The sequence below is a fragment of the Cajanus cajan genome, chromosome 2 (assembly GCF_000230855.2).
Source record: "Cajanus cajan strain Asha chromosome 2, NIPB_CcT2T_4, whole genome shotgun sequence".
NCBI classification, from domain to species: Eukaryota; Viridiplantae; Streptophyta; class Magnoliopsida; order Fabales; family Fabaceae; genus Cajanus; species Cajanus cajan.
In genome coordinates, this window is record NC_138518.1 from 49829525 (window position 1) to 49844203 (window position 14679).

A 14679-nucleotide genomic window follows, 5' to 3' on the forward strand; every position below is an offset into this window, starting at 1 on the left:
ACAACCAGAGTTGGGTAAGGGAGTCGGTTACGCGTGGGGAAGGTGTTAGCACCCCACGGCGCCCCTTTCGGGTTCCCTATGACAGATTATTTTTTAAAAGAACAGTATAAAATTACTAAATTACCCCTATTTATTCTAAACAATTATAAATTGACTATCTACATGATGACAGTTTAAATATGCACACAGAAAGCAGTAAAAGGAAGGATTGAAGGGAAACCTCTTGAAGCGTGCTTTTTATAAAAAATGAACTGGGAAGCGTTTTGGCGTTCCCACGCTCTACAAGCCCGCTCCTCGCTCTCCTAGAACAAAATTTTAACTAAGGGAATCAAAAAGATTTCCCCTCGACTTGGTTCGATCCTCAAGCAAAATGGCTCGGGGCTCAAGAACTTCGTCGGATCGACTCCCAGAGAGTTTTCTAGGGCAGAACACTGCTCAAAAACCCCAAAATACTCAAGGAGGGAGTCAAAACTGAGTAAAAAAGTGTGGTTGGACGTCCAAATGACGTCATATTTATAGGGAATAGGCGCAATACGGCCTACAGGGCCAATACGGCCGTATTGAAATTTTTGAACTTCAATACGGTCGTATTGGAGTTCAATACGGTCGTATTGAAAGTCAGAAATTTCAATACGCCCGTATTGGGTTCGCGGCGGTCGTATTGAAGTGTCAATACGGTCGTACTGACTTCAGTACGGCCGTATTGAAGCTTCAATACGGCCGTATTAAGTTCAGTACGGCCGTATTGGGCTTTTTCCCTCCACTTCCTTATTTTTAGCTATTCTAAGACCTCTTGACCTATAGAGAACCCTCCTAGGGCTTTCCAGGAGTCCTTCTGGCTGATTATCCTTCAGTCTTCGAGAGTCTTCAAGCTTTTATTTCCGACCCGGACAATTTTAGGGGTCTACAGCTGCCCCCCCTTTACTTAGTCGGACGGCCTTTTGGTGTATCGGCTGACAAGTAAAGGGGTTGACCCAATTGTCCGGGTATTGTGCCGACCTTCTGACTTGTAGCGTCTTCCGGTGGAAAAATGTTGAGTAGCCTCTCCAGGTGGGTGCATACCTCGGCGCTTCTGACATCCTCGGTAGCTGAGTTTACCTTCTCCAAGGCCAACTTCACTCGACGCCCGAGCCGGAAGTTGGACATCAACGCGCCTCTGATGACGCTGATGGTTTGAGTACCGCCTCTCCAGGCTTAGCTTCACTCTTTGTTCGAGCCGGAAACCAAGCACCTTTGCGACGACGGTGAGCAGTGTGAGTTTTGCCTCTCCAGGCCTTGCTTTGCTTGTTGCCCAAGCTGGAAGCTGTAAGTACCGTCTCTCCAGGTTTAGCTTCACTCTTTGTTCGAGCCGGAAACTAAGCACCTTTGTGACAACGGTAAGCAGTGTGTACCCCTTTTCCAGAGATAGCTTCGCTCATTGCCCGAGCCGGAAGCTGCATACCTCCGTGTTTGTGACGACGGGGGTAGCGTGAATATCTCCTTTCCAGGGATTTGGTGATGATTTTGTCTCCACAGTCCACGATGCTGCTTCGACGGTTGTTTTTCGATTTTGTGCCACTAGGGGCTGGATAACGCAGGGATCCGTCTAGGGGATGTGCAGTTACTCATAGGTTCTTGTGTCCCAACTTTCCATTGCGTAGTTGGTGCCCACTGGGGAATTTTTGATTCCTTTGGGTGCAGACACAAAGATGCTCTTTCTGATGTGAGCGGTGCCTTATGATTGGCTGACGTCCTTTCGACGTTGGTGGAGTATCCCGGTTATCCTTGTTCGGGTGTCTCTTTTGGTTTTCTGATTTTGCTGCCTCTGTGTAGGCTGTTATCCACTGGGGGATATTGTCGTTGATTTTGATTAGCCTCTTCTGTTAGGCATATCAGCTTGACGTTCAGTGATTGGCTGAGAGCCAGATTCCGCTTGGGGAATGATTATTGATTTTTTTATTTTTTCTCCTTCTGCAGGGATGCCTCTTGGATAGGCGACTGGGGATTTGGGGATCTTATGTACCCCAGAGTATTATTTAGGAAGCCTCTACAGGCTTAGCCTCACTCGACACTTGAGTTGGAGAGCTATCTTCACTGAGGAAGTTTAAGTCCTTTGACTTGGATATTCTGTTTGGGTGATCGTACTTCCATTGAGGATGTCGTCGATCTTGCTTTGATAGCTTCTGTTGGGGATTTTGAGTCCAAGAGCGTGAGTTGAGGTTTCTTTGGGGAGTATTATTTCTGCGAGCCTCTCCAGGCTCAGTTATTCTGAAATGTGGGGGATGAGGAGTATTGTTTCGGCAAGCCTCTCCAGGCTCAGTTATTCTGTGCAAACTGGTTGTTGGATTTTCTGTACCTTTGCCTTTTTTATTTTTTGGCTTTTTCTGTATTTTGCCCTTTTTTATGTTTTTTGGCTTTTGCTGTACAGAATTTAAATTGCTAGAGAATTTTGAATTCAAAAGTGGCAAATTTCATTAAAAATGAATTTGTACAAGAAAAATTCGGGAAATGGGGCTAAGCCCAACCAAATTAGTACATGAAAAAGCACTAAAACAGAAGCCAGTCTTCACTCCTCTGCTGGCGGGTCCTGTGGCGAGTCCGGGAAGCGGCGATGCATCCAGACGGAGAGGTTGTCGAACCCCTGCACCAAGGTATCTAGTCGAGCATCGGTACTCTGCTGCCATGTACCGACACTATGCTGAAAAGCATCGAATCGCGTGTCGATGCTCTGCTGAAAAGCATCGAATCGCGTGTCAATGCTCTGCTGCAGTGTGTCGAAGCGGGCGTCAAAGTATCCCCTGTCCGACCGTGACGTGCTAGCCTCTGGCTGCGGGGTGTCGCCTCCCTCAAAGTCGAGATTGTTGAGGAGGTCGTCGAAGGTCTCGAGGCCATCTACTCGCACAAACCCCCCTCCTGGCGATCTAGCGATGATCTTCATGTTGATCAGGGTGGAGGCACCAATCAACTTTGGCGCCAACGCCCCTGGCTCCGCACCATCGGGACATCCCCATGTCTCCGCCAGCTGTGAGAGGAGTGGGGCAACCAAGATGTACCCCTGTCTGGACTCTCCTCCCTCTCGTATCCCAAACTTCTTCACGTGCTCAAGGAAGAAATATCCAGGGTTGGCCTTCCGGCCGGTGGCCATGCAGTATAAGGCCAGCAGATCCGGTCGTGTAATCGACTCCTGACTCTTGGACCTGCCATGAATGGTACTGGTGAGGATCTTATGACAGATCCTAAGAGCAGTCGGGAGCCGGGAGCCCTTCACCCCTGAATGATAATCCCGTCGGCCAGTGAGCAAACTCCACATCTCAACCGGAGTCCACTGATCAGGCCACTCACATATGGCATCTCGGAAGGCCAGCTGATCAGTGCGGCTGAAAAACCCTGCCTGGACGTTGAACTCGTCCAACGTCAGCGTGCGGTATCCTTCATTCATCCAGAAATCCACCGCGCAAACATCCTCCCCGTAGCTGTTAGTCGACTCCGTGACGCCGACTGTGGCCAAGAACTCCTTCGTGGCCGTCAAATATAGCTGGGATGGTGGATTAAGGACAAATCCCCATCCTATAGCGTCGAAGTAGTTCCTGACATCATTCTCCAAGCCCACCGCTTGGAGAAGCTCAAAGTCGAGCACTCTTGACGGCTCGATGGTGAACGTCTCTATGAGCTGCAGACGGTCTCGGTGTCGGTCTGTCATTACACGTCTGGCCGGGGCTCTCTGCCTTTTGCGAGAAGATTCTGCCATTTCCGATAATCTCTCTAGGAATGCACTCACAAGCAAGGAATGTGGAGAATGAAGAAAGGTATGCAAAATGAGGGAGGGGAAGCCTTTATTTATAGGCAAAATTCCGCCAATACGGCCCGTATTGGATTCAATACGGCCGTATTGGCCTTTCCGTTGATGTACAAAATCTACAACCAATACGGACCGTATTGGATTCAATACGATCGTATTGGGATTCAATACGATCGTACTGGATTTTAATACGCCCGTATTGGAGTTGAAACGTTGTGCTTAACGTTAACTCCAATACGACCGTATTAATACCAATACGGGCGTATTGGATTTTTTCTGATTTTATGGTTTTTTTTTTTTTTTTTTTTTTTTTTTGATAAACAGAGAATAAGTGGTCTTCTAGTACACCTATCATCTGTATGTATGTATGCGAATGAGATGCACCTAATTCTATTTGATTCAGTTTTTCAAAAGAATTAATCGATGCGTTCTTTGTTTGGATCTTGCCATTCCTCCAGACAGACTGTGCTTTGCCGATTTCTGTAACCGAGGAATGATGCGTATTTGTTTTTTGGTGTTATCAACCAAATGATTCTCCCTTCCTTTAGAAGATGTGTCAACCCTCCTATTGACCACTATATCTCCATGTTTCCATTAGATTATTCAAAAATCGTTGGGGACAAGAGAGAAAAGAAGGAAAAGGTATATTTTTCGAAAGTTTGTGTTTTAGAGGGGATTGTTTTATTTTTGAAAAATGGATTTTGTAAGAATGGCTGGCCATGGTAGGCTTATGTGTTTAGGTTTGTTCGATTAAACATTTATGAAGTTAAGCACATCTTCGTTATTAATGATTGTGCTTTGACAACTTGGATAACTTTTCTTGAGCCCCTTGTTGAATTCGATTGATGGTACCATCATGGATTTATTTTGTTTTTCTTTTTTTTTGACGGCCCTAACTTTTGCCTAAAACACCCATTTGTGATGTCTTAGCGGGCTTTCGTTGTTATTCATTATTTTGTAACCCTAATTTTTGCCTAGGTCACCCTTTTGTGGGATTCCTAACGGGTCTTTTGCTCTTATTTTTGCGCAGTCCCCTTTTCGGGTTTCCTGCCGAGCTTATTATCTTTAGTATTTCTTTATCCATGATGGCACTTATTGATGCCAAGAAAAGGTGCTCCAAACTGTCATGCACACTTCCACATAAAAATGATGCGGGTTTATTGATTATTAAGACGATCTTAACCTCATTTATGTTTATTCAAACAGGGTTAAATAATGTGGTCTAGAACTTTATTGTAAGCAAGAAAAGAATCAATAAGAAATTAATGAAGAATGATTTTATTCTAATCATAATGGAAACATGCGCCCTATCGAGGCTCGGGGGTCGGGCTGTCCCCGAGGAGTGATCTCTAATAGTCACTGAGTCTATACATCCCTATCGGAAGGAGAAAGACACTTGATGACAACAGCTGGCCTCGACATTTTGTGAACCAGCCTTCCTAAAGATCTGGCTTAAAGAACGTCGAGAAGGATTTTGATTCCTCTTCGTTCTTTGATCTTTAACAGGGTTGTATCCTAACCCTTGCTTCCCCGGATTGTCCTTGATAATAGGTAGCTCCGGGATTCCTTGGGAGTACTTGCCCAATCCTTGTCCTGGCAAGTATCCGTTCTTTGTGAGCATATGGGCTACCTTCTTCATTTCTCGGGGAAACGTTTCAACATTGGCAATTTCCAATGCTTGGAAGGCGGTTTCTAAAGCTTCCTCTGCTGCATCCACATAAGGTATGTTGGATGGCTTACTGATGAGTATGTCATCTTCAGCTTGCACGGTCACCAGTTTGTCACCCACGATGAATTTGACTTTTTGGTGGAGCGTAGAGGGTACAGCTTTCGCATCATGAATCCAAGGTCGGCCTAGGAGACAGCTGTATGCAGGAGTAATATCCATCACTTGGAATTCGACGTTGAAGATGGTGGGTCCAATTTGGATTGGAAGATTGACTTCTCCCACCACTTCTCTTTTAGAACCGTCGAAAGCTCGAACGATCATGTTGCTCGGGCGCATTTGGACTCCCTTGATTGCCACTTGATCCAGAGTTCTTTTGGGCATCACATTCAAGGAAGATCCGTTATCCACCAAGACTTTTGCGATGTGGTATTCCTTGCACTTTACAGAGATGTGCAAGGGCTTATTGTGATTAGGTCCCTCGGCGGGGATTTCTTCATCGGTGAAAGTAAGGTGATCATTAGCCGTGATGTGGCTAACAATTCCCTCAAACTTGTCTTGGGAGATGGTATGCGACACATACGCCTCGTTCAAGACCTTCAACAGAGCTTGCCGATGCGGTTCGGAGCTTAGGATCAACGACAACAAAGTGATCTTTGCTGGTGTCTTGTGAAGTTGATCCACAATGGAGTACTCGCTTTGTTTGATGAATTTTAACAACTCATCAGTCTCCTCCTCGGATTCTCTATCTTTCTCGGTTTTCTCCTTTTCTTTTCCTTTATTCTTGGGAGCTTTATCGTGCAGATCTTCGGAAGTGTAGATCCTGCCACTCCTAGTCATGCCCCCAAGTCCAGCGATGTTGGAGATATCGCTGTCGGCAGAAGAGTGGATGTCGTATATCCACGGCACAGCCTTATTTGTTTTGTAGGGGAAAGGCCTCGGAGCGATGATCCTTAACGGTGTCGGACCTTCCCTTTCGTCTGTCTTGATTACCAACAACGGCGTCGTCGTGTGTTCGCTTTGCGCAGTTGTTGGTTTGCATTTAATGACCAACGGCGTGCGATCCATTCTGAACATACGCATTGATTATTTCTTTCTTTTTATTAACATTTATTATTAAATTACCGGGAGAGATAAATGCAAATGAATGACTATGAGATGCAAAGGCGATAAATCTCAAGAATTCGATTTTATTCATTGAAGAAAGTGTACAACTTTTTATACAATGCTTTGAAGTAATTTTTTACAATAAGAGAAAAGCCGGTAAAAACCCACAGGCGGGTTCATGTTTCTTTGCCACTCATCTTCGGCTTCCTCGATGTGACGACCCATTGCTTTAATCTGTGTATGGACCGCTTGGCTCATATCGTCACTGATTTTCTGAGCCTCCTTCGCTTTCTGAGTATAGTAGTTGATCATGGCCTGTAGCTCATTAAGCTCGTCTTCGGCTCGATCCTTCTCTTCTCGGAGTCTAGCCATTTGTGCTAGTCCCTCTCTCTCCTTTTTGCGGAAATCGGAAAGGTTTGCGGCTTGTTGTTGAGCAACTTCCCGCCATTGTTGTGCATCGGATCGAGTCAAGAGCAGATCTTCTTGCATGTTCTTGATCAACTGAGCCTGCCTTGCATGTTCGGCTTCCAGGTGTGCTATCTTTGCATTGACTTCTTGGAGTTGACTACTCGGTTCAATCTTTGGCATTTTGGATGCCCGCGTAGTCTCCTCGTTGAGGTTAGCACACTCGTCCTTGAGCCGCTCTATCTCGTGGTCTTTCTTCTTGCATTGCCTTTGAAGACCATCAATAGTAAAACTGGATTCTTCATTTTTTTCTTCAAGAAACCTCATTTGAGCTTCCATACTTTCCAGCTTTTTGGTCAAGGCGTCGACTTGTTCTTGCATTAACCTCCTTGTGGTTGTGGTTGCGCAAGAGGTGGATGGTTGAGGCACCCCTCTCTCGTTCCTCCATATCTCGTAGTCGGTGGAGGCGGATACCCGAGGCTTTCCAAGCTCGCGATCTCCCTCATAGATTGGTTTCTCCCACGCTCTAATGACAGCATGCATGTCCCTCTGATGTTCGGAATTAAAGGAGAAACACAACCCTCCAAGCTCCTCTTTGGTAAGAACAATTTGAGTCCTCATGAGTTGCCTCATAGCCAATCTAGGTGAATAAGCTATGCAACCTCTGAGGCCCATTAATGGTACGCTTGGATAATTGCCGCATCTTGTTAATACATTGCTTGGACGGAACCAAGGACAAACCCACGTGAAGTGCTCAATACTCCACTGTTCCATCTCTTCCTTCCACTCGGAAGCATACCGGCGGCGTACGGGGATCTTCGAAAAACTTCTCAAAGGGTCGGGCAAAGACCCCATATGACTAGAGGCATAAAAGTGTGTGATGCCCCACACATACAACAAGGAGGTACAGCATCGGATAGTTTTCCCTTGCTTCTGTTGAGATAAGTTGACAGAAAGCAAGGTGTCGGCAAGAATGGCAGGCACGGGACTCTTCATATGTACGTCCCAAGCGAAGAAGGCGTCCATAGCAGCATGGTCCACTGTGTTAGCGTGAAAGGGGAATAGGATCATCCCAAATACGGCTAACGCTAGAGTCTTGTTGAAAGCTAACCAATCTCCCTCATCAGCCAAAGAAGAAAGGTGATTTTCGATCATAGCAAGCTTCCAACCCTTGATACTACCGTTCCCCACTAAAGCAGATAATCGTGGCGGTAGTTTGACTTGAGTGGCAACTCTCTCTACGGCCACATGATTTCCATGGAAAATATAGACCCCTGTTGATTTGGGCCATCGAAGCATGAGTTCGTACTCCTCGAGAGTAGGAACTAAGTCAAACTGGGGGAACTCGAAACAATGTAGATCGAGACTCCAAAAGTGGACCAATGCTCTCAGAAAGGATGGATCTACACAAATCTTCATCAAGTCGAGAACTCGTCCATAGGATTTTTCAAACTCCAAACGAGCCTCTCGTGGCATCAAGGTACAGAGGTGATCCAACCTCTCGGCACGGTATAATAAGAAGTCCACTTTCTTTAATTGCCCTTGCAATCCCCTAGATCCCTCCATGATCTACAATAAAATGCATGTTATGAGATGATGGAGATGAATATGCATGCATAGTGTTTATTTAACTAAACATTATCATGTTTCTTGGGATTTTCCTAACATGATGCATGATATTGCTTGGTTTGGGTAAATATCATTTTTTGTATTTTTGTATTTTTTGGGTGAAAAGGGAAACTGCCTACATGAATGTGATGAGGGTAGATGTTAACACCATGCACTAGAAGATCCTTATTTCTATTTATTTTTATTTTACTAAGGATGTTGTATGTTTAAAGAATGCAAACGTATGCTCATACAATGTCACATAGTCAATGCACAGACAATTCACTCATCCACGAACAGTCACGAGCGAATCACGAGGTAGGGGTCTCCTGCAGAAAAGTGCATATTCAAGGAGGATCTAACTGTTCTCACTTGGTCAAAGGCCCCCAAGGTGCCCCCATTATAGGGACCCAATTCCTCTCGTCGTAGGTCGATGGAAAGTTCCAACGCACCGTCGGACTCAAGTTCATGGTTATCACCTTGAGTGATGTTTTCCGACAACGGTCTACGGGCACCTATAGACCCATTCGACAACCGGCCGTACTAACATCCACTCCCTATGGTTAATCACTCATGCCCCCGGGTATAGAGGGAACTGTTGTGTGCAAAGGTTTGTGTACAGTTTTTATTTCAAACAATTGCGTAAATTTTAAAATACAACAGTTATTAAAGCCAAATAGATAAACATGTTATCATACAAGTGAGGGGTAATGAAGTAATTTTAACTATTATTTGTTAAAAATAATCTGTCACTAAATGGGACTGACTCTCGAGGCTTCCCCAGCGGAGTCGCCATCTGTCGCCACCGGCCCGAAACGGGCTTTCGGCATTCGCGAAGGATGGTTGGACTCGTTTATTTGTTTGAAAAATGTGGATTGCTAGAATGACTTATTCTCAAACTGAGACCTCGTCAAACGAGCAATTTTATTAAAAGGCTCACTAATCCATATTAATCCCAAGCGGGACCCTCCATGGATTAGTGGTTTTCATAAAAGGAGGGTTCGTGGAGTCGCCACCAATGTTTTACTCAAAACATTGGAAAAAGGGATAAGGCAATTGATTTAAAAATCAACTTTGGCCACTACAACCAGAGTTGGGTAAGGGAGTCGGTTACGCGTGGGGAAGGTGTTAGCACCCCACGGCGCCCCTTTCGGGTTCCCTATGACAGATTATTTTTTAAAAGAACAGTATAAAATTACTAAATTACCCCTATTTATTCTAAACAATTATAAATTGACTATCTACATGATGACAGTTTAAATATGCACACAGAAAGCAGTAAAAGGAAGGATTGAAGGGAAACCTCTTGAAGCGTGCTTTTTATAAAAAATGAACTGGGAAGCGTTTTGGCGTTCCCACGCTCTACAAGCCCGCTCCTCGCTCTCCTAGAACAAAATTTTAACTAAGGGAATCAAAAAGATTTCCCCTCGACTTGGTTCGATCCTCAAGCAAAATGGCTCGGGGCTCAAGAACTTCGTCGGATCGACTCCCAGAGAGTTTTCTAGGGCAGAACACTGCTCAAAAACCCCAAAATACTCAAGGAGGGAGTCAAAACTGAGTAAAAAAGTGTGGTTGGACGTCCAAATGACGTCATATTTATAGGGAATAGGCGCAATACGGCCTACAGGGCCAATACGGCCGTATTGAAATTTTTGAACTTCAATACGGTCGTATTGGAGTTCAATACGGTCGTATTGAAAGTCAGAAATTTCAATACGCCCGTATTGGGTTCGCGGCGGTCGTATTGAAGTGTCAATACGGTCGTACTGACTTCAGTACGGCCGTATTGAAGCTTCAATACGGCCGTATTAAGTTCAGTACGGCCGTATTGGGCTTTTTCCCTCCACTTCCTTATTTTTAGCTATTCTAAGACCTCTTGACCTATAGAGAACCCTCCTAGGGCTTTCCAGGAGTCCTTCTGGCTGATTATCCTTCAGTCTTCGAGAGTCTTCAAGCTTTTATTTCCGACCCGGACAATTTTAGGGGTCTACATTGACTGGTCCCTATTACGATAAAATGATAGGGAACACAACGACACTCTTCTCGGACATCATCACCATAGGAGAAAGGGTGGAACAAGGACTTAAAAGTGGGAAGCTGGCTAAGCCTTCCCAATCATATGAAGCTAAGAAGGCCTTTGGGAAGAAGAAGGAAGGAGGAGTCAACGCTGTAACCATTGCTCCGTCTTCTTCCGCTTCGAAGTCAGGCAAATCGCAAAACAACTCTGTGAAGAAGTTTGATAGACTTCCGACCACTTATAGCGATCTCCTGCCGAAGCTAGTAGAGGCGCGTCTTATAGCTTACATTCCACCAAAGAAGGTGAATCCACCCTACCCCGATTGGTACAATCCACAAGACAAATGCCTATACCACTCGGGGGCACAAGGGCATTCAACGGAGAACTGCCGAGCTCTCAAGTATAAGGTCCAAGACCTTATCGATGCTGGGTGGGTCACTTTCGATTCGACGGCGCCCGACGTGAGCAAGAATCCTCTACCGCAGCAGGAGTAGAGAGAAGGGCAAGCCATGATAGGGCCCCTCCACATTTTTTCTTTTAGGGACTCATGATCAGTACCCGAGATCATGAGGACCTTTTCATGTAAATAAAGGGTTTTGTACAGTTTTACACTCATATATCAATAAAAAGGCATTTTTCACACATTATTCTCTCATTTTGTTCTATTCTCTCTCATTTATATTAATAAACTCTAAACCTAAACAGAACCAATAAATAATTATGTCTGTGATTGCTCGCTCTGATCGGGATCCGAAAGCCGAGGGTGAATGGGTTGAGTTGGACAGTGATGAGGAGACCATCTCTCCGGATCTGCAAAGACTGCTAGATCAAGAAGCTCGTCTACTCCAACCAAATCAAGAAGAATTGGAGACCGTGAATTTGGGGCAAGGTCAAGAATTGAAAGAGGTCAACATTGGGACCCGTATCAGTGATGGAATAAAAACGCAATTAATTCAATTATTGAGGGAATACAAGGACGTATTTGCATGGTCGTACCATGATATGCCCGGGTTGGACTCCAACATTGTCGAACACAAGTTGCCCTTAAAAGAGGGGTTTCGACCTATTAAGCAAAAGCTTCGACGAATCAAGCCCGAATGGTCCTTAAAAATTAAGGAGGAGGTGGAAAAACAATTGGACGCGGGATTTTTGGTTGTATCCCAGTATCCCGAATGGCTGGCTAACATTGTGCCAGTCGTCAAAAAGAATGGGAAGGTTAGAGTGTGTGTTGATTATAGGGATTTGAATCGTGCCAGTCCAAAGGACGATTTTCCCTTGCCACATATTGATACACTCGTGGATCACACCGCCACAAACACACTCTATTCCTTTATGGATGGATACTCGGGGTATAATCAAATCAAGATGAATATAGAAGACCGCGAGAAAACTTCTTTCATTACACCCTGGGGAACTTTCTGCTACAGGGTGATGCCTTTTGGACTTAAAAATGCGGGTGCCACCTACCAACGAGCGATGGTGACTCTATTCCACGATATGATCCACAAAGAAATTGAAGTATACGTGGATGACATGATCGCAAAGTCAAAAGACGAAATGGACCACATCCAATATTTGAGAAAATTATTCAATCGGCTTCGTAAGTATCAGCTTAAGCTAAACCCGGCTAAGTGTACTTTCGGAGTTCGATCGGGTAAGCTTCTTGGGTTCATCGTCAGTGAAAAAGGCATAGAGGTGGACCCCGATAAAGTAAAGGCAATAATGGAAATGCCTCCTCCTAAAACTGAGAAAGAAATTAGAGGATTCCTCGGCAGGGTGAACTACGTCGCAAGGTTCATCGCACAGTTGACTGACACGTGCAAACCGATATTCAAGCTGTTGCGCAAGAATCATTCCGAAACTTGGGATGAGAATTGTCAACGAGCTTTTGACAAGATCAAACAGTGCTTGGCCAATCCACCAGTATTGGTGCCACCTGTCGAGGGAAGGCCATTAATCCTCTATCTAACAGTGCTTGATGAGTCCATGGGAGCCGTGCTAGGGCAACAGGACGAAACTGGAAAGAAAGAACAAGCCATCTACTACCTGAGCAAAAAGTTCCTTGATTATGAAACCCGCTACACGCCATTAGAAAAGACTTGCTGTGCGTTAGCGTGGGCAACACAAAGGCTCAGGCAGTACATGATAAGGCATACTACTTGGTTGGTTTCCAAAATGGACCCAATTAAGTACGTGTTCGACAAACCAATAATCACTGGGAAGATTGCCCGATGGCAAGTGCAATTATCAGAATTTGACATCATACATGTCACACAAAAGGCCATCAAGGGTAGTACCTTAGCTGATTACCTAGCACACGGGCCGACCAATGACTATCAATCCCTTCAGGATGATTTCCCCGATGAACATATAATGAGTATACAACATGAAGATCCTAAGGACGATGCGTGGACTATGTATTTTGATGGAGCCTCCAACATGCTTGGACAGGGGATCGGGACAGTGTTAATCTCCCCACAAGGAAAGCATATCCCTCTAACAGCAAGACTCAATTTCGACTGTACAAATAATATGGCCGAATACGAGGCTTGCGCGTTAGGAATCCAAGCGGCTATCAACAATGGTATCCTCAAACTCAAAGTATTTGGAGATTCGGCTTTAGTCATCCATCAGCTACGAGGTGACTGGGAAGTCCGAAATCCTAAACTGATACCATATGTTGAGCATATCAAAGATTTGACACAATTCTTTCAAAGTGTCATCTTTGAATACATTCCAAGGGAGGAGAATCAGTTCGCTGACACCCTTGCTACACTATCATCGATGTTCGCCTTGGATAAGGAGCATGAAATGCCCATCATCAATATCCGGCGGCACGATAAGCAAGCGTTTTGCCTACTGATAGATGAAGCTGTTGACGATCATCCATGGTTCCATGACATCAAACAATATCTGTCAAAAGGGGAATATCCTGATATGGCCAGCGATAATGATAAAAAGCATATCCGAAGAAGGGCCATGGGATTTCTGTTGATTGGAGAAACCCTCTACAAAAAGAATTATGACTCGGTCTTGTTGAGATGTATAGACCAAGTCGAAGCTCAAAATGTAATCAAAGAAATACATGAGGGGGTTTTTGGTACCCATATTCCCGGGCCTGCAATGGCTAAGAAAATCCTCAGAGCAGGATATTATTGGTCGACCATTGAAAAGGATTGTTACCAATACGTCCGGAAATGCCACAAGTGTCAAGCATATGCCGACAATATTCATGTCCCACCAACGCCACTCAATGTTCTGGCTTCACCATGGCCATTTGCAATGTGGGGCATGGATGTTATTGGACCCATCGAGCCAAAGGCATCCAATGGACATAGGTTCATCCTTGTGGCCATTGACTATTTCACCAAATGGGTAGAAGCGGCATCGTATGCTCATGTGACCCGAAAGGTGGTAACATCCTTCATCAGAAAAAATATCATATGCAGATACGGTATTCCCGATAAAATCATCACTGATAATGGATCCAATTTGAACAATAAGATGGTGGAAGAGCCGTGCAAAGAGTTCAAAATCCAGCACCATAACTCTTCCCCATATCGACCAAAGATGAATGGGGCAGTCGAGGCAGCCAATAAGAATATCAAGAAGATAGTACAAAAGATGGTTGTCTCATTCAAAGACTGGCATGAGATGCTACCCTTCGCTCTCCATGGTTATAGGACTTCAGTACGTACATCCACAGGAGCTACTCCATTCTCCCTTGTTTATGGAATGGAGGCAGTTCTGCCGGTTGAAGTCGAGATACCGTCTCTGAGAGTAATCATGGAAGCAAAACTTTCCGAGGCAGAATGGGTTCAAAGTCGATACAACCAATTGAACCTTATCGAAGAAAAACGACTGAACGCCATATGCCATGGTCAAGCCTACCAAAGGAAGATCAAAAAGGCTTTCGACAAAAAAGTCCATCCTCGAATCTACCATGAGGGAGAGCTGGTGATGAAGAAATTGCTACCAGCTCAAAAGGACAAAATCGGAAAGTGGGCCCCAAATTACGAAGGACCATATGTAGTCAAGCGAGCTTTCTCCGGAGGAGCATTGATTCTCACAGACATGGACGGAGAAGAACTTCGATAC